Raw genomic sequence first — 19,019 nt, forward strand, 5'->3', positions numbered from 1 at the left:
TAAGATTTCCTATGAGAACCCAAATGTACTTTACTAAGGAAAATTACATCATTCTCAATGACTTATTAAATGATGTTAATGAACTAGTTTAAGGGGCATATTCAATACTCTTAGAAATCAGAATTCTTTCAGTCCTGGGTCACGCAAATAATTTATACAAATTAACCAGAGGGCTTATAGGCATGACTTAAGAATGGATTTGTACGTCAGGCCGGATGTTATCAGATTAATGCTGATACCCAGTGATATTCATATAGAAGACACTATGGCATATTCACACTACTGTTTTACGACTGTATTCCATGACGTGTGCAGTACAGAGAATTAACATCGCACTGAAATGCAACTCAACCACCATTGACCATGGCGCTGGCCCAGTTAACCCAACATTGATAGCAACATCTACACTCCGTATAAAGAGTGTGTGTGGGGTTGTATGTCTCAAAGCAAATGTAAGTGGGAGAATGAGACAATCTGAGGATTAGGAGGCATACCTTACTGTTTACCACCATTTTGGGAAAGTGGGCATAGACAACTGTGGTATCCTAGTGCATAATGCAGGCCTTATGTTGAGTAGCAACTTTAACTATAAAAACAGTATTAAACAAGCCCTGCAAAGTAGACACAAAAGCTTTTCTAAACTATGCAAATGATACTCGCTCTACTGAGATTATCTTTGTGATTCATCCAAGTCTAGAATTCTCAATTCTTGACCAATATTATGTAAGAGAGATCATTCCCTATTTTCATTGCAAGCTCAATATTTTTTGGTATTTCAAAGGTTTTTTTCTTTTTACTATCAGAGGTTTTTAAATATAATCCTCAGGGAGGCTTTGCCACGTCATAAGAAGGCATTTAATATTTCTCATCTGTTTTATTAGTTCCACAATATCAATAATAAGCACAGAAGATTTCTCTATGGAAAATTTTTAAAACATGACACATTGGGGTTCCTTTAGGTCTAGATCTGATAAACACTGATAACCACGATATATGCTCACTCATAGTCTATATAGTATATACTGGTCATTGTTGGAAAATTACTTTATTCGACTAAATAGTGGCTGCATACAGATTGAAGATTTTTGTCCAACAGTACAATTTTTTTGTTCTTAAATTTTTGGGTTCATTTATCCCGTATTCATACAAACCTCATGGGTTCTGCTAAAAGATTGTAAGGGCCCGGAGTTACAAAGACAACAGGCCTTATGTGCCAAAACTGTCTCCGAGAAGTCAACACTTGGTCAAGATACATGTTTCATTTTAGAAGATAAAAAGCCAATTCTAAATGGTCGAAATCTTTGAGAATTTTTGATACCTAACGTCCATTGAGGTTAAGATAATAGTTTGCATACTTGGCATTAAGAAAATGCATGACAACTATAATTTAGGGTTGTGAGTGTATGATGGGACATTGGTTATAAATATCTCTAGATGGGAAAAGAAATTGAAAAGTCATTTTATTTGTAAGATAGCTAATATTCACCCCTGCATCTTTTTATTCAGAACCCAGACACTATTTACCTTCTCTTATCGTACCTATGCACCTTCCCTAATTTTTTAGATAAAGTGCAGGCCACTTTTCCCATACTCAATGTCAATATTTATTTACTTTGACGATAGGACATTACAGTCCACACACTGCCAGCAATAATACATCTCCATTCATAGTACATATATTTATTTGTGAATTAGCAGTAGTACTAAGAGCAGGCACCTGTGAGAAGGCCATTTCTGTATTACAACATGCTGGTTAGTCTAGCTTTTAATTCCATTAGCATTATTTGCTAAGACGGCTTAGACATGCCCTAACATTTCTTGCATGCCTGCCTGCTACACTCTGATCCACGTATAACTCTATACAGTCCTGTTGTTTTTAAAAGCATTCCACCATTCTTCTGATTGATTGCTCATTGTGGCCTTCAAGAGGTGTAAAGAATATGTCAGCATCGGTAATTCCAGGCGGATTTGCTTATTTTTACTATGGGAAGTTCACAATCTATATATAAACATACCTTCTCATTTACCCATGTATAGGGCTATTTATTTTGTTTTTTCTTCTATAAATCACCAAAAGAATAAAATTTATAATTTATACTATATTTATGACATATACAAGTACATATGCTATATATTTATAGATAATACACACTAAAGGGGTTTTCCCACGAGAGACATTTATGACATATCCACAGGATGTGTCATAAATGTCAGATAGATGCGGGTCCCAGCTCTGGGACCCGCATCTATCTCCAGAACGGGGCCCCCTAAAAAGGTTGTATGGTCGTGAGTTACGTAAACAGCGTAGCTCGCTGAGCTACGCGGTTTTCGGAAGCCCCAAAGAACTGTATGGATGTTGCGGAAAGAGGGTAGCTCGCATGCTACGTTTCTTCTGTAACTGCCATTCACTACTATGGGAGTTACGGAAACAGCGCAGCTCAGCGAGCTATGCGGTTTACGTAACTCACGACCATACAACCTTTTTCATGGTCGGAATTCACCTCATTCAGCCGCAACACATAGTGGCTGAATGGGTTTTAGGGGGCCACGTTCTGGAGATAGGTGCGGGTCCCAGGGCTGGGACCCGCATCTATCTGACATTTATGACATATCCTGTAGATGTAAATTCCAAAAGAAGTAGTAGGACAACAGCACACGTCTCCAAATCTTCAAAGTGGTTTTTATTGTCAAGACATCCACAATCGACAGGCAACGTTTCGACCCATAGTGAGTGAGGGGTCTTTGTCAAGCCTAACATTACGTTTTAAATAGGTGAATACAAATAATCACATGGTCCGTTTCAACCAGTGAGAATCATGAACCCGGTCTCCAAGGTGAAACATACATTAGTTTTAATGACAATCTTCAATTTGTTATATAATACTCCAAAAGTGTAAAAATGCAACATACAATACATCTCCAATACATCATCAATATCAATACATCAATCGCTATTCTTATAATGGAAAAACGAAGGAGGGAAGTTCACCACACTCCAGGTTCCAGTTACGATCCTGTAGATGTGTCATAAATGTCTCTCGTGGGAAAACCCCTTTAATTTAATTATATTCTAATATTGACATATTATTTAATCGAAGAAAAGGTTAAGCACCACTAGGAGGAGACCTCATTAAGATGCTTGAGGCATAACATAAGATGGTTTTGTATATGTGTATGGACAGCGTCACACTGGGGTACCTTGGGCCCACCAGAGGAAATTATTCTGAAGGCCCACCCTCCATCTATATAGAACATGTACATGTCCACTTTTCATTTAATCATGGCCCTTGTTGTTATCAATGTACACATAGGACACATCATCAACAAGGTCTAGTATGTCGTTTGTGAATCATCCCATAAGAAATAGATCCTAGTGGCAAGTGATTGGCTCCAAAGAGCCTAAAATGGGGTTCTTTTAAGGCCAATTATTGTGTTAGAGTTTGGGCCCACTGGAGGATCATCTGGTTCTCTGGTGGGCCAGTCTGACCCTGTAAGTCAAATAATATCATACAACAAAATGCAAAAGTCTGGACATCGACAGACTGAGCCAAGTCCTGTGGGTTCCCCTTCTGCATCTTACAGATGACAAAGTCTATTAGAAGAAGTTGTCAGTACTCAAGTTGTAAGTGGCACACATCACTCTCTACTCTACTAAGAGTTTCTGATGCTCAGTTGGTCCATCAAGTGATATCACCATACCAGGTAAGAGTGCTCTGCCACCACTAGTTCCTCCAAATCAGAGACCCATGGCAGTCTATAAAGCTTAAACTTGGGTAAAACGCATATATGAACATGTACACCATGATCAGACCACTACTACATATTCATAAAAGATTTTGAATGAAAACCAGAAACTATACAAAAGCACCAATAGCCGGATGGTTGAACTTCATTTCATTAGGTCATCATGTTATGATGGGCTCAAGTTCTAGTACATCACAACACTTGATTTTATCCTACGGGCCAATTCACATCAGCGTTGGCTTGAACGCTGATGAGAACAGGCCTTAACCCTAATATGTCAGAAGAGAAGCATTTTTTTGCACATACTTCTTGTGAAGATTAGGAGCTGAATGGGTGTAAATGTACTATATAAAGGAAGATAAAAACAGAAAAAATGATTTAATATCCATTCTCCTGACTTTTCATGTAGACTTATCCCATGAAGAAAAGCTCATGTGGTCTAATTTTAAGTAATTGGAGCAAACTGTGTAGAATGTCATAAAGAAAGCAATAATTGCTAGCTTGCCTCGAGCCAGTGAAAATGAGGATTTAATGTCTGTTATGCTATATTAAATTGTTCTGCATTCTTTGCAACAGACAAGACCAGGCAAATTAGGCATCAAACTCATTTAGCCACCATATAAAATAAAATAAAACAACATAAACACCTTTCAACTGAATAAATAATAATAAAAAAAGACTATTACATGAAATCATTTCCCCAAACTTCATTATTGTGTGTTCAAGTCATCTGATCTTTTTTCTGCATATTTATTGGCTTACTGTAGCAGAAACTTTCAATTTCATGAAAATCTATAATTGCCATAATCACATGAAAGCCATGACTTCATGCAGCTAATCCTACTCAGCCAACGGTCCATAATGACACAGACCTTTTAACTGAAACTCAATACACTTAAAAATACTTAAATACTTTTCATCCTTTTTTTTTTAAATGATTTTCAGGGAGTTGTATGTTCCTTTTTTTGGGGAGAGGTGGTCTGGAGAAAAGGTAGGAGGATTAAGATGTTATCTACAAACAGAGCTAACAGACAAGACCAGACAAGGTACCACCACGCCACAGGCTACTCTGCCAAAAAAATAATTTGAAGTTCACATTCTAAAGTCAATTACAGCTGCGGTCAGCACAAAAAAAACTGACCCAAAAAAAAAATCATATGTCAAGATTACCATCATATGACAAAACTAGCAATTAATCATTTTCCTAATTGCAGCTAATGACTTTTAGATGGTTTTCAAGTTTTGAAAGTAAAGAATGCCATCTATGTATGAATAGGGTTTACTTTCCCTTAAACAGAAAACTTAAAGTGGATCTGTGAGCTGAATATTCCTTCCTAAGTTAGGGTAGCATATTACAAGGACAGGTTTGTTCTCCTATTAGCCAAAACGGCACAAAAAAAATATTGTGCCATTCGGCTAATAGGAGCGTTTATAGAATTCATGGGACTCATAGTTATGATTGCGGTGTATTCATGAGGGGACCGCTCCCCCAGCCTCTAACCACCTCACCCCTCATAGCGATTGATAGCTGGCTACACAGCAGCCTGTCAATCACTGCTGAGAGGGGCGGGGAGAGCAATCTCATGAATACAACGGAGTGTGGTGTATTCTTTGAATGCTCATTATTGCCAAACAGCAAATAATTTTTGGTGCTGTTTTTGTAACTAGGAGAATGGCCTGCCCTGTAAAATGCTGACCTTACCTAGGACATCATATTCAGTTGACAGATTTGCTTTAAAGGACAGAACAGATAGATGGCAATCCAGAACCAGTTTTTTGTGCCCCTCAGATTGAATTTAGTGTAGGCCTTTATTGGTGACTTTGTCTCAGAGATGCCTGCATATTTTCCAAAGGAGCAAGATACACTGGCCAAGTGGCAGCATTCTCAACATGACAAAAACTTCCACACAACTTGCGGCATCCAACCACCAAGTTCTACCTAGACATTATCCGACATGACCAGCTAAATATTATCCAATATGACCAACCACTGAGTATTCATGCCAAAAGGCAGGACTGTTGCTTATGCGATCAACTTAGGCAAGGTCCAAACATCTTTGGAACCAATCCTTTTTCCTTTTTTCTTTCTAAACGGATTAGTACTGGTATCAACTGTATCAGCATTTTCTCAATAAATGGTGCCCAATTAATCGGTTTGCTTACTTTTATAATATATCACAAAAAAAGGTACCGTTAAGGGGCAATGATCGGGCAAACAAGCATTCATATGAACGCACGTTCCCGATCATTGCCCTATATATCATTGCCCTAACTATCGTTTATGCAGCACAAAATATTTTGTTGTCGGCAGCACATCTCTCTGTGTAAACAGGGAGATGTGCTGTCAACATGATGGAAATGTATGGGGACGAGCGATCGGAGTAACGATCACTCGTCCCTATACATTACTGATCATTGCTTCTTGTGAAAGGAGCAAACGAGCGCCGCTCAATGAGCTGTCTCGTTGATCTGCGTTCATTTTTACGACCCATATTGTCCAGTGTAAGAGGACCCTAAAAAAACAATGTGAGCAAAGTCTTAAGCATTTAAATGTTAGAAAATAAACATTGAATGTTTCTGACACATAATAGAGGAATGTCAGTAGTTGTGATTGGGGTGGGTTTGTGTCCTGAAACCCCCAAGAATGCCCTTTTTCAGCTTTCTGCGTGTAGATAAGTGCTGCTGAAAAAAGCCAATAGGAACCAAAGAGGTACAACGTTCAGCTATAGCGATCATAAGAGGTTTTAGAATTCGGACTACCAAAAAAATTCAGGAAATACATATTATTTCAATAAACTTCATCAGAATACAGTTTAAAATAATAGGTACAAAAAAACAAAAATGACTACAACTTTTAACTAATGACAAATTCTAACAACATTTTTTACTGTTGCAAATTTGCAAGGCCCTTAGCCAAATTGCACTGAGAAGAACGGTAGCCATATTTTACTTGTGAGGTAGCCAAACATGGCGGCATTCTACATCTTCTATGTATCACAGAACAAAAGAAATCACCCTACCAATGAAACCTTATTTAAAGTATCCGAATAAATTTGTCTATCCTTCTCAAACATAGAGTTGAGACTTTTGCCTGGTTGTCTCCATTAGCTTGTACCATTATCTCTTAAAAGCTTAATTATTTGCAAACAATTGATCAAGATGGGAATATGAGAAAAGATATTCTGGGACCAAGGGAGAACTACAATGCATTAGTAGAGCAAACAGAATTACATTTAGTCCTCACAAAAGAAATTAATGATTGGGACCGTGTCTATGGGAGAGCAATAGTTGTAATGGTTCTCCTGGAGTGCTCTCTATTTCATCTGGACTAACACCTAAAGAAATAGTGAAAGCCATAAAACAGAGATTATGTATGAGAAAGCTGACCCTCTCTCTCTCCGAATCAATGCGGCACATATCCTCAGCTTAACGCTTAGTTTCCGGTTAGGTCTTTGTGTGTAGTCCCACCACGAAGACGATTTTCCATCTCCATTTTTTAGTATATTGTTTAGCAATTTATTTAAATACTCCCCAGCTCTTTAGAAAATATATTCTGCTTGGTTTCTAAAATAGCATCGATTTAGCACTGGAAATAGCTAGCATTTCTCCATAGTTAAAAATACCCTCTCTTTAAACAGAAGGTATACAGCACTAAAACATAAATTTTTTCAGGCTCAGTGGACACCTGCCCTTAAACCTTACAATCTAATTTTAGTGCCAGAACAGCAGTGACTTGTCCAAGATCACAAGAGTTGTTACTGGACCAGTGATTTTGCTGGTTAAAAAAATAATTCTATCATAAAGCAAATATACAGAGCATTTTAGTAGATGAAATGATATGAATATTGGTCAAATCAAAATTATTTTGTGAAGTAGTGTGGGCTGCATCATTCTGTATATACTGAATAAAGAGGGTATAACTAGATAATGCAATCGATATGATATAATGTATAAGCAATATAGTCGTTCATCAGGACTGGAAAGTAGTTTGTAAGTATCAGAGGAAAAGAAACCCTAAGTCCTCATGCACACGACCGTAGCTTTTTGTTCATGTTTTATCCGCAATTTTGCAGCTAGCACACAGACGTTTCATTTCTATGGCCCCATGCACACGGCCTTGATGTTCACGGATCCGTGTGGGGGCTGCAAATCTGGGAGGTAAAAACTCAGGACAAGTCACTTTACGGTCCGGATTTGTGGCTTCACAAACAGGTGACAACTATTTTTTTGTTGCGGATCCGTGAATTTTGATGACACACGTATGAACAATGGAAGGATTTTTGCAGACAAATGGACCACAACTAATCCATGGTTTTGTGGCCTGTAAAACCACTACGGTCATGTGCATTAGGCCTTAAGGCTGATGCACGCAACCGTTGTTTTCTACAGTGTCCTATTTGTTTTTTGCAGATAGGACAGTTAACCATGCATTTCTAAGGGACCATGCCCACAGGTCCTATTCTCGTCTGCATTTGCAGTCTGTCTCACCCATGCTAGTGTATGGTTTCCCTAAATAAAACGATCATCACATGGAAGCCACTAGTATCTGTGTTTTGCGGTCCATAAAATAGCAGCGGTTGTGTGCATGAGCCCTAAGCCTGGATTCACACTTTCAGTTTTTGATGCCGTTTTTTGAGCCAAACCCAAGAATGGATCTAAAGAGAGAAAAAAGTATACAGGAAAGACTGTTACGTCACCTCTCTTCTGTATCCACTCCTATGTTTGGCTCAAAAAACTTAAGAAATTGCATCAAAAACTGAATGTGTGATTACAGCCAAAACAAATTAAGTCAAATTAAGTACTAAAACAAGAATTATAGACATGATATATATTTTTCTCAAACATTTAAATCAGGGTCTTTCTCTAGAAAACAAATGGTTGTACAAAAAGATATCATAAATATTTATTTTAACCTATTTTCTCAATATTTATTTCAACGTATAAACATAATTAGTGTTGGAGCCTTTGGGCATATGACCCTTGACAGCCAAGACACAAAACATTTCCTAGGTTCCTGAATTGCCATATGTTACCCAAATAACAGTTTATTTGTATCTTCATTCCCATAAAAAATAAATAAATTCTGAATTTCCTTTCAGGTCTGTAAATACAGGCCTAGCATGGCTGATTATATATCCAGCCATGACCGTAACTTGTATGGCTAACCCAAATGACCATAAGGACAGGAGGGGGTAAAACAGCTTCAGGCCCTATGGACCACCAGTGTGTTATGGCTCCATACAACCTCTGAGTTTTATGGAGCCATAATACAAAGCCAATAGACGTCTATCGGGCCATACATGGCTCAGATTTTACAAAAGCCCCATTATTAGCACTATTTTGATCAGCAACCCAATTCCAACCTATGTCCCACTACTAGTTTATTTATAAAGAGGTAAGGTTATATAACCCGAACAATGCATCCCATTTAAGACCGTACAATACAAAACATTACAATAGAAAGTTAATGTGTGACTAACTGCTAACCACATCTTGGATGAGCAGGCACTGGTAAGAAAACATTAGGTAGCCGGAGCTCAATGTTCACGCAATTGTTAAATTTGTTTTTGTGGAAGCAGAAGTAACATAGTAAATCCAGAAGCACCAAACTTCAATATGTTGGTTGCTCAGATGTTTCTAATGGAGCCTCTTAATCTTTGGAAAGGTGACTGCTTCCTAACCCCTATCAAAAGACTGCAAGGTAATGAGCATGTTCTCAAGGATGGGTCCTCTGGGTAGTTTGCAAGCATTTGTAACAATGAAAGGGGGAGGGGCAGTAGAAAGAAAGTCAGACATGTATATTGTAAATATCATCCATTTACCTAGAACATTTAATTCCCCTTAAAGTATATTAAATACTCAGTTAATTAATTGATAAAATTGTGATTCATTAAAAAAAAGGTTGTTTTTTCCAGATAACAATTTAGAACTTCCTTTACTAAGCAGAGCCAGTAGTAGAAGTAATGACAATAGGAAATAAAACAAGGCCACAGTAGAGGCAGATGGAAAATATCCAACTTTTATATCTTAATGAACCGCCTTGTCCAAATGTTCTCCTTTCATCAGAGTTTCCACCACTGGCAGCCTAAGCGGATGCCAGGACAGTGATACGGGGGTTATCTTATCTGCTCTAGTAACCACGTATCAAAAACATTCTCTCCCTCCTGGACATGCCCCCGTGACAGTGTTTTGTAATGTATGAAGGAAATTTGAAAATAATCTTACACAGAGCTCACTGTGGAGATAAACCAAGTCCAAACAAGTCCTGTCTCGGACCTCATCCTTAGTAATTCATCTGACATAAAAGTGTCTCTACTTTAAACTGGGCAGAGATACAAAGGAAGGCTATATAGTTGGTGAAATGTTAAGATTATGCCAAGCAGGCTTGAAATAAAGTGGTTAAGAATGCCTACCCTACTCTGATTAAAGACGTGATGGAAGAATTCCTTAATATTTCATGAGCAATGTGCTCTTTGCACACATGGCATTTCATGTGTGAACAAGATAAATGATGTCACTCTTCCAAAGAGGAACATCGGGCATATTTTTTAAAATGAGCTTTCAGACTGAGCTTGAAACTTTAACAAGATAAAGAAAGAACTCAACCCAGAATAGATGAATATAAGTGAAATTTTCCGTACTGTGGAACTGTTACCAGATTTAGCACTTCCTAGTTTCTGCTCACGTTTTGGTCAAGTAGGTGAAGTTTTGGGAGAGAGGACATCTTCTCTGCGAATCAACAGCCCTCCGTGGGCGCAAGAGACTGCTGATTTGTAGAGAGGCAGGTGCTCCATCCCTCTTCTCTGCCTACTAGACCAAAAAGTGCTGTGTCTGGTGACAGTTCCCCTTATTATACAGTGGAACCCTTTTTTATTTACATGAGTGTGAGGTCTTTTCCCCAGTACAATATGGAGGAAAATTAGCATGATCCTTCTTTTCACTATGTACATTGATCAGGTTAAGAAAGTCAGCGAGAACTTTGTGTATGGTAGCCCCAAGGGTTCCTTTACATATATCAGTTATGGCCGGAAAGTTATTTTTTAAATGAGCGGCACACAACTGATAACAAATGGTGCCCTTTGTGCCCCTGTTCGGTGCCCATAGCTGGACAGAGAAACGTTGCATGTAACGTTTCTCTTTTCGACTTGAAGAGACATCTGGTATCACAACTGATGCTTTCGGACACAAAACTGCTCCTTGAAGAATCTATGGGCTCAGTTCTAATTAAATATTTTTGTAGTCTATGAATCAAACTCTATTCATTTAGTTTTCCAGAGTCATTTTGAAGTAAAACTAGAATATTTCCCACAAATGACATTTATCACCTATTGAGCATGCGCGCTGCTTTATTCCAATCTATGGGGTTACAGAAACAGTTGTACGCTGTACTCGATAGTTGATAAATGTCCTTTGTGGGAAAACCGCTTTTAAGTAAATACCCCTGTGATCAAGAATTCCTCCCAAGTAAATTTGTAAAGTCCTTAGAAATATTTCACTCCCCTGCCTAATTATTTCTGAGATACTATAAAATATTTTGATGGTATAGATAATCCTTATATTACTATGGTCTAAACAGCTAACACCTGTTCTTTTCTAAAACGAGTCCATTCCAATTCACTCTTTGTCAGATGTTGGAACTAAAGAATAAATGGAGATTGTTATGTCTTGAATGGGTGTGGAGCTGCTGGGAAGTAAGGGAAGTTGTGGGGAGTGAGCGAGGCATTGCTAGATAACAGGTCTGCAGTAGTTGATGTAATGCATCTGCTATATGATCACTTTTAAAGTGTAATTTTTTAAGAATGTTTGGAAATATGGAAAAAGAACTGGAAAAAAATATTCAGCTTTATGAGGTAAACATTTCAAGATTTTGTTCAAAAAGTTTCTCAGTACAGGGTTAACAATTAGGAAAAAAAATGAGATCATATTTTGACCTGATAGTCTACAATTAAACCAGGCCAATTTCCATTTTTTCATTTTCATCGACATAGCAATATGAGGGCTTGTTTTTAGCAGGACAAGTTGTAGTTTTTTATGGCACCCTTTATTGTACCACATAATTTACTGGGAAACTGAAAAAATATATAATTGTGGGGTGAAATGGGCAAATAACAGCGATTATGCCATTTTTTCCGGGGGTTTCATTTTTACGGTGTCCATCAGGTGGTAAAAAATACATGTTCACCTTATTCTACAGGTTGATAAGATTACAGCAATAACAAATTTATATATTTTTTTAAGTTTTACCACTTTTATACAAAAAACAACTATTTGCTAAAAAGAAAGTGCTTTGTGTTGCCATATTGTGAGAGCCATAACCTTTTTATTTTTTTACGACATTCACAGAACAGTGTTAAATAACACTACATTGTAATAAATCAGACTTTTACAGAAACGGTTGTACCAGCTAAGTATGGAGCGAGCTCAACCCGTGATCCCGCTCAATACTTCCCCTTAACGGCTGCCCCGTACATGAACGTGGCATGTCGTTAAAAGGGTTAATTATTGAGTCAAAGAGAAGAGTGTACTTATAGGAGGTGCAGCCGTTTTAGTCACACCTAGTCCCTGAAGCCTAAATGCAATGTTCATGGATGCGAGAAAATGGAGCCATGATGCATTCCATCCTGATTGGCCAGTCCAGTCCATTTCATTGTAGTTCACTTACGATTTTCCAAAATTATCATTTTAGGTTTGTAGCAATGTTTCTATTGAAATGTATTTATTTACAAGTAGAATAATTAGATATTAATAAAATCTATATTTTCAGCACATCCGTCTGCACTAGACCTTGACCATATTTTCGGTCTCTAAATCCTAAAAATAAAACGCAAGTCTTATACGTTATTTTATTTCAATTTTCTCAATTAGGCTTGCTGTTTTAGAGAATGCTTTTTTGTCCCTGAGTGAACATTATCAAAGATGCACTTTGTGCTTGTAATTTGCATTACAAAAGCAGGGCATAACGTAGTCTTAGAACATAGCTTGAATTTATAGTAGCTGAGCTCCGTATCTTTATAAATACTTGAATGTAAACGAGGCCGCTCTTAGCTGTGAAATAACTCAGTGGTGCATTGTGTTTCCAAATGCCTCCATCATTTGTGAGACCATGTTCTGGCTGCAGAAATCATGATATGTATATACATCTAGAGGGGATATTAGCAATAATTAACTTTACAGGGCAAGTGACAGGTAGGTGAATATGCATTAAGAAGTCTGGCTACAATAAAAACTGGAATGTGACTTATAAAGTGTATGTACCAATCTAAACTAGATATTCTACTGATGAGCTAAATAAAATAGGAAATATATTTATAAAAAAAAGATAACAAATTATTACTACTTACATAATGATAATAATAATAATAAGTTATTATTTTTTATATTACTATAATATATATTAATATTATATAAAATGTACTATTATTCATTATTATTATTATTATTATATTGGTTATTCTATTTTTATTACTATAATTTATATTGTTAATAAATATAAGTATTAATCTTATGATGTTGTTGTTGTTTTTGTTATTATTATTATTATTATTACTACCTTTTTATTGTACATAATTATTAGTTTGTATAAGCTGCCACACTTGTGCTACCCTCATGTTATATGCCACTATTAACAGAAAATATAGTTTGTTTTTATCAGAAAGTATAGTTTGTAAATGTTTACAAGGTGTTGTTTAGGAGCCTTAAACCTAAAAAGTCAGCAGCCTATAAACGTAAAACATATAAAAAAAGAGCTGCTAACATCATTCACCCATGTATGTGACTGTTACTGGAGGTCCTCAGAACTGGTGATATGCAAAATAAAGTAGGGATCATGAGGAAGAGGGGTAGCAGACATTTTTCACCAGTGATAGACAACTACAGTCAGCTTCTCTACAGCTTGAATTCGCTCCAATTTTCTAAACAGCTAATTTTATTCTATACTTGCCCTCTTTTCATATTCTAATAATGCAAAGTGTGTAATATCCCTTTAAGAATCTTCTATTTCTGAAAAGTGCTAGAACTGATTTTTTGTACGACTATCGTCCTACCGTACCGAACAAGGACATTGAGAACGCAGCCAAAGGTTGATGAGAGCTTTATTCAAACTAGTTTGGCCTTGTTTTATTTTATATTGCCCTAAAGCTACTTGTAAAAACAGCAAACAGGATGAAATAACTGAAATAATACAGAGAGCTGATGACTTCATACAAAGATCAAGTCAGAGCTCTTTATTGCTGACTGTAGCAAAGAAAAGGAAAATTTTCCTAATGTCTGAAGAACAGCAGACCATTCTGTCATTACTTGGAGTGGCCATAGACGCAAAGATAGTGTTGCTATATCGAAATGTTCATCCTGAAACCACAAACACGTAAAGATAATTTGCTACCAGTAAAATGATTAGCAACATTACTATTACAGCGAGGGTGACTGGCAAGATATATATGAATTACATCCATTGTGTCAACTATCCATCCATGCTGCACTCACAATCCACACTCTCATTTATACCTCAGTCAATTACATTGTTGGCATTATCGGCTGAATTAATCTCATGGATCCTATGAACAGTATATAAACTAAAACTGAGGTGACAGCTCAGAAATTTTTTAGAGGAGAGAGGTTTCAGACTCCCTTGCCTTCCCATCAGGGTCTTGGTCCTGCTTCGGTTTCTACTTATAGGATTGGATAGTTCATAATGGCTTGTGGTAGCCAAAAGTGATCTTGTGACAGAAGGTCCTTATTGCTGACAAACCCATCTTCTAGTTGGTTTCATAGAATTTTAGAGGAGTTTCCCAACAAGGTTGACTGTCAGGTCTGTTCTTGTAGGTAACACATGTAATATCACCTGCCCTCATGGGAGATTCTCCAGTAGTTGAAAAAAAAATTTATTTAAAGAAAACACTTTGGAATCTATTTTGGAGCTCCTTGTTACTTCACATCAGGCACTGCCGTTCCTCAGGTGGAGGGAGCATCTGTAGGGAGTCAAGGCGCTAAGGACTTTGCTTTAACAGGGTCCATTTGCTGTCTCTCTTCTACCCAAGTAATTTACTTGGTTACATTTATCATAGGTGGCCCTAGACATATGAGATCTTCTGGCAGAGCTCTCAGATTTTAGTAGGATTGTCCGACAACTTATGCTTGTGGGGCCTGCAAGATCCTTGCATGGTATTTGATAATGGAGAGAAATGAATTGGACGAATTAGATTTTTTTTTTTTCTGTCTTGCTCTACTGTTATGAGATCAAATTAGTAAGAGGTGTCTGGCAGTTGCTGGTGTCCCCCAACTTGTCTCCCAATAGACCCAATGTTAATTGGGGAATTGGCCAATTCAGTTATTGACTTAAAGGGTTTGCACGCTCATAACAATCCATGTCCATGTACCATAGACGCACCTCTATTAGTCTGAGTAAAAAACGCTAGAGAGAGCAACTCTTGCTCTGTAGAACTTGGCGCAACCAAGGTCACCAACTTATGGTCACATATTTATTTCAATGGAAGCTGTGTAATACCATCAGCTTTCCATTACAAGTTGCAGCAGTCAGGATGCATTTGGAAATGTGATTGTCCTCACTGAACAACAATGTATTAATTAGAAATGAGTGAATTTCCCGAATTTTGTTTAGAGTCAGATTTGATCGAATCGTTTGTCCGATTCTATCTGATTAAAATTGTCCCCGATTGCCTTTTAAGCTCGTGCCTGACTCTCTGATGACTTCTAGGACTGTATCCAACCAGTAGCATTTTCTGGTTTGGCTTTTTATAGTGGATATGAGCCATTCAAAGATGCCCCTCACGATTGGCTGTGCTAGAGGGAGGGATAAATGCAGTGCATTTTGGGAAGGCTGCCTGCAAGGCATTATGGGGATGCCTGCCAGAGGTCATGTGATCTTTTTTCTAATCTTTGTGGATGACATTTTGCCACGATTTGTTTGCTGCAAACTCCAATTGTTTGGGATTTAGCCGAATCTGAAACTTTTTGGAAATTCGGACTGAATTTGATTTGTGTAGAATAAATTCATTCATCTCTAATATTAATGTAATTGATTAAGAATGCACAGGAATTTTAAATAACCATTTTGATGGTGTGTTAACCCTTCACAAAGCTGATTGGTTATTCTGGAATTAAACAGTAATATTGGGCCATAGAAAAAGAGGCTCTGTCACCACATTAAAAGTGGCCTATCTTGTACATGATGTGATCGGCGCTGTAATGTAGATTACAGTAGTGTTTTTTATTTAGAAAAACGATCATTTTTGACGGAGTTATGAACAATTTTAGCTTTATGCTAATGAGTTTCTTAATGCCCATCTGGGCGTGTTTTACTTTTTGACCAAGTGGGCATTGTGGAGAGAAGTGTATGACGCTGACCAATCAGTGACCAATCAGCGTCAGACACTCTCTCCATTCATTTACACAGCACATAGTAATTTTACTAGATCACTATGTGCAGCCACATAAATTAACGTTACTCAAGTGTCCTGACAATGAATAGGCATCACTACCAGCCAGGTCACTGATTGGTCAGCGTCATACTCTCCTCTGTACAACGCCCACTTGGCTTCTAAATGAAAAACACTGCTGTAATCTACATTACAGCGCCGATCACATTATGTACAATATAGGCCACTTATAATGTGGTGACAGAGCCTCTTTAAATCCAAGCATCTTTAAAGACAAACATATGACTGATTCTATGTGTCTCAATCCATTGAGGTGTTATTTTGCTCCTCTTAGGTCCTTTTTGCATTGTATCACACAAACTGGAGGCGCTCAGGAGGCCAAATCAAAGTTTTCTAATATTTCTTCTCTGTCAACACATAGATACGTTTCATTGCAAGCAGAATTACCAATGTGCTAGAGACTTAAGCCAGTTTTGTCTTTTGTATAGGAGTTGCCAAGGTTATATTCTCATACAACATGTTTTATTCACACAGACGTCAGGATATTTTACTATCAAGTGCGCCGAAAAGTAATAATTGCCTTATAAGCCATTCACTCTTAAGCCCCACACTTCTCTTTACTGCAAATCATTTTTTTTTTCCTACAGAGTGAGATGGGGAATTAAAATTACAACATTATTAAACAGCCCATCTTCCCAACAAAATAAGTGGTACATAATTTCCAGTGTTAATTTCGCCACTTAAAATACAGTTATAGTGTAGCTTCATCTCATTAAAGATCATTGTCCCCAGTAGACTGTTGAATTTAAGGAGGACTCTCACTGTTCCACACCTGCTGCTCAGGTTGCTATGTGATGATGGCTGAATACAAACAGCAGATTTGAGCTTGCTGGACTGCAACTGATGAGCCTAGGCTAATTCAGAGGTGATTATGTAGTTTACTGGACCACTAAACCTCTTTAAGCTTGTAATTACTGCCTATTTGAGTAAAGAACATTCAAAAGCAATTCGCTTGCATCGTGCCTGCCACAGCTGGAAGCTGCCTGCCAGCATTCAGAGGGGACATTGAAATCTACGGGGACAAGGGCTTCAAGCACAGCTAGCAGGTATTAACATCAGCGGCCAAGTGTTTTCACATTCCTTCTCACCTTTCACCAATGAAGTACACGGTTAACCCCCTCGGCAATTCCAAGTGGCTTTGGTAATACCAAACCTATACTTTCCACCTTAAAACGCCTCCCCTAGCCGTAAAAATGTGTGAGAAATTTCAGAATGAAATTAAACACCGCTATCATTTCATGGCTACTGAACTCACTTCATAAATGGCCAGAACCAACTCCTCTAAAGAAAATTCATAAAAACAATATAGCACATACAGATATTTGTATATTATGAGAGGTTGGTATGCACATTTTCCACTGTATTTCATTACATTACCATGAGACATGACATAATTTAAAATATTTATTTAGCTAGCCCGCAGTGTACAGCTAGTCTTAAATCTTATTTAGCTATAAACCAGTTCAAACTCAAAAGGATAAAGAGGACATTGACAGCCCTTCAAACGTTTTATTTTCCAGTTTATTTTCGGGTATTTGTGCGAATATGTGTTTTCTCGAAAGCTGTCATTTTTCATGTAATGTGAATACAATGATGTTACAGTAAATGTTAAGGTAGACTGTGAATTCTGTCGGCCATCTAATGTGTGTGGACAGATTGTGACTGATGAAATGTAAATATATCATATATCTAGTTTCCATGAGTTTTCAATGCATGGGAAACACTAATACTAATGAATATCTACGTGCCCATAATAACAATGTAACTCAGTTCCCATGTGGGGCAGGGCTCTAATCCAACTCACACTATTTTGCTGTTCTCAACACGGATTGAATCCTAAAATTATTTTCAATTAATAGTTCTAGCCATATGGCAATTGAATACAAGTCTCATAAGACAACCACTCTGAATTGTTTTATGAAATTGGGAAAAAATCCAATCCCATAAAGTCCCTATATCCTTATATTGCTCTATTGGTGACTATTATACATGCAAAAAAAATAAAAAGTACGCAAATACAAACTTTGTATCAAGCAAATAATTTTAGTTCAAACTTTTTTTAACCACCAAAATGATAGTTTCCTAAAGAGCTATATCTAAAATGCATTACAGACTTGAACAAGCCATAGACACAGTGTATTGGGGTTTGACTAGAATACAAGTAGTGCCCAAGGCTGTCACACTGTCCATTAAATTGTTACTTCCAATTTCTATAGCTGTGGTCCTCAAAATTCCCTCTAGAGCAGTGATTTCCAACTTTTCTGACCAATCAGTGACCAATCAGCGTCATACACTTCTCTCCATTCATTTACACAGCACATAGTAATCTTACTAGATCACTATGTGCAGCAACATACACACACATTAACGTTACTCAAGTGTCCGGACAGTGAATAGACATCACCTCCAGCCAGGACGTGATGTCTATTCAGAATCCTGACACTTCGCTAACGTATGTGTGAGATTTACAGCAAGGCAAGCGTAATCTCGTTTTAAATGACAGTTTACAGTGTAATCTTGCGAGATCACGCTTGTCTTGCTGTAAATCTCACACAAACTTTACCGAAGTGTCAGGATTCTGAATAGACATCCCGTCCTGGCTGGAGGTAATGTATATTCATTGTGGCTGCACATAGTGATCTAGTAAGAACACTATGTGCTGTGTAAATGAATGGGGAGAAGTGTATGACGCTGATTGGTCACTGATTGGTCAGTGTCATACACTTCTCTCCACAACGCCCACTTGGTCAAAAAGTAAAACACGCCCAGTTGTCCATTAAGAAAGTCATTAGCATAAAGGTAATATAGGTCATAACTCCG

At 37.5% G+C, this 19,019-nt stretch overlaps 1 protein-coding gene across 2 annotated transcripts in view; it reads right to left on the reverse strand.

The window, feature by feature from the left end:
- MEIS1 (Meis homeobox 1) overlaps window positions 1–19,019 on the reverse strand; it is a 114,516-nt gene that overhangs the window by 23,469 nt on the left and 72,028 nt on the right. The gene's annotated exons all lie outside the window — the stretch shown is intronic.

Source organism: Rhinoderma darwinii, chromosome 4 (genome assembly GCF_050947455.1).
Source record: "Rhinoderma darwinii isolate aRhiDar2 chromosome 4, aRhiDar2.hap1, whole genome shotgun sequence".
Classification (NCBI taxonomy): domain Eukaryota; kingdom Metazoa; phylum Chordata; class Amphibia; order Anura; family Rhinodermatidae; genus Rhinoderma; species Rhinoderma darwinii.